The sequence below is a fragment of the Otolemur garnettii genome, unplaced genomic scaffold (assembly GCF_000181295.1).
Source record: "Otolemur garnettii isolate 467f Iridium unplaced genomic scaffold, OtoGar3 scaffold00017, whole genome shotgun sequence".
NCBI lineage: Eukaryota > Metazoa > Chordata > Mammalia > Primates > Galagidae > Otolemur > Otolemur garnettii.
Window position 1 is genome coordinate 26755640 of NW_003852412.1, and position 3036 is coordinate 26758675.

Below are 3036 nucleotides of genomic sequence, written 5' to 3' on the forward strand. Positions count from 1 at the left end.
GCTTCTACAAAAACAGCATGGAGGAGAGTTTTGGGAAAGGGCATTTCTCCTATGAAAGCACGTCACAGCACACACACCTGACTGTTTCCATCTCCCCACAAGTGGCGCCCATTTGCTAGTCATCAGAGTGATTCAGTCTGATCTGTGGAGGTGATGGATTCCACGAACTGTGTAAGCCTGTCATTAAAGGGAGGATAGATTACGGTCTCTGTGCAGGCATCACAGTGCTTACACTGCTATGAAACATAGGGGAAATAAGACAAAGAAAATAAAGTCAGACCCGGAAAACGTACTGCTTTTCTCTCCCCGTGAATGGAAGGAGCTAGACACCAGCGAACACTTTTTACTACTAATATATAAAGTTCCGTGTCTTTCTAGCTAATATAAATGTAAAGGACACAAAGATTCTGCACAAAATTCATTATGCAGTAAGGTAAGTCTAACTGGAGGCCTTTGTGCCTCCCCTTTTAGAATAGTATTCTTTCTTCTTTCACGCTACCTATTTACACAGCCATTCTTCCTTCTCTATAATTTTTTACTTGCATACTTAAAATTCTAATCTAGAATGGAGATTGTATCTAGAGTAAGATTCATTAATTTGGTGAAATGAAAAAGGCAAGGTGAACCGGGTAAAGGGAGCGTCCAGAGGATGCACAATTGCCAGAAGGACCATGATGACAGCGGCAGCTAACAGGAGAGCTCACTTCGGGAAAGCCACTGGGCTGACCACCTGCTTACATCTCAGTGAGCCTCCCAGACCATCCTGCGGTAGGACCTATCACCACATTTTTACAAATTAGAAACAGGGAGTGATGTTAATTTGCCTGGGGCCATGCAACTAATAACAGCTAACTGACTTCCAGACCTGGGGTTGTAGGACTCCAAAGCTCTTTACAACCACACCAAACTGCAGATCATTCCTTCAATTGATCAGTCAGTAATAATAATAAAAAATAACAAAAACAATATCTTACATGAAGTTAATGAAACTCTAAAGTGCCAAGGAACTCTGCTTTGGTGACGAAATGAGAAGTATTTGAAATCAGCTCACCACTTACTTTAGGGCAGTAATAATTACCTGCCATTTGTAAAGGATCTACTTCACCCCAGCCACTCTCGAGATGCAAAACTCAACCCTCACAACACCCTCACAACACCCTCAACTTTCTCTCGTTTTATGGATGAGGGGAAAATACTCAGAGGAGCTAAAGGCACATGGCTGGTAAGTGGCCATCTGTCCATTATATCGTCCTGCCAAACTGCTTCTTCACCTCTCCTACCACGACTTTCTCTATAGTGCTGGAAGGTCTGCTTTTTAAAGTATTAGTGTCATACCTCTGCAATTTTATTTATACTGTTTATTAGCTCAGTAAAGCTTTAGTTCAGAGACAATGCAAAAGTAAACTTTAACCCAGGCCCCAACCTCATTTCCATAAATTCCAAATTTAGTGAGGTCCATGTTAATGGGTTTTACTGTTTATGGAAAAGAGTTTAATAGTCACTTAGCCCTGTTCTATCTCCATTAACAAATCTAAAAAGCCGTACAAAGGTGAAGGAAGGAAGAACAGTGACCTCAAAACTAAAATGGATAAAAATTTATAATTTGTAGTCCAGTAAAAAGTCAAAATACAAAATTACTGACACATAACAACAAATTCAGTCCTACAAGTTTAAATATGCTGTTCATCAGTTAAAGAAAATTAACCTAATCAGATGCTCGTATTAAGGAATATAGCCATAGCAAATCGGCAGTCATAATTAAAAGTCCATTTCAAATCTCTTTGGTGAGCAGTGAAATGATGTAACACAGCCGGGCTGCTGGTCCTTTCTGCCGTGTTATATAAATGTGTACATCGTGTGACCATTCCTGGCTATTTAGCACGGCCATTTCTAACGCAGGTAGGCTGCCACATGCACTCTGAGCATGGGAAATGTCCAAGCACGTGTGGGCAGCACAGCTCCCCCTGCTCATACACCAGTTCCGCAATACACAGGGGTTTCCCACATAGGTCATCACAGCATTGCAATTATCCTCAATAAATTCTACATGCTTTGGAGGGGGCTACCTGAAGCACTCAGGATCCTATAGCTGGGTCAAGCTGCAGGCCTGCTGCAGTGTGGGATACATGGGGGACATGCAGATTTAAGATTACAGGTAGTCTAGCCAGACTCTCAGCAGGCCACCTGCCTCCTGGTGACAATGCCAAGGCTTACAGGGGGCTAGCTGAGAGGTCAGTTTGCAGTCTTAGACACCCAGAATAAACTAATCTCCCATAGCTACTCTACATGAAGTATAAAAGTGTAAATTTATATAAATGTATCATGCCTGTAATCCTAGCACTCTAAGAGGCTGAGGCAGGTGGACTGCTTAGCTCAGAAGTTTGAAACCAGCCTGAGCAAGACGAGACCCCCATCTCAACTAAAACTATCTGCCATTGTAGCCAGCACCTGTGGTCCCAGCTACTTGGGAGGCTGAGACAAGAGGATCACTTGAGCCCAAGAGTTAGAGGTTGCTGTGAGTTATGATGTCATGGCACTCTACCCAGGGTAGCAGAGTAAGACTATATCGAAAAAAAGAAAAAAGACTTCAAAATGTATGTGAATGTAAATTAATAATTAATCCAGATCTCTAGGATCCTCTTAACTTGATAACCCCTCCTCTTGTGCTGCCTGACTGGTTTGTCAACCCAGCTTATCAAAGTATTACCTTGGGATTCAGTCTTTCATTTTCCCTTCCAGCTTACTTGGCCAGAGCATTGTAACATTACCATTTTTTTATATTCCATTTTGATTTCCAGGCACTGAAGAAAATTACTGAAAGAGAATATGGGGGCGGAGCCAAGATGGCGAACTGCAGCCAGCTTTTTACAGAAGCTCCCGTCCAGAAGGAGGCTGAAAGGACAGAACCTTAGCAAAGTAGCTGATGGTTTGGAGCAGAGACAAGAGAGAAGATTGAAGAGTGCACTTCAACGTTCCTGAGGCGAGCTGCGACCCTGAAACTACAACCAAAAGGTACAAAATCCACCACCAAGCAGA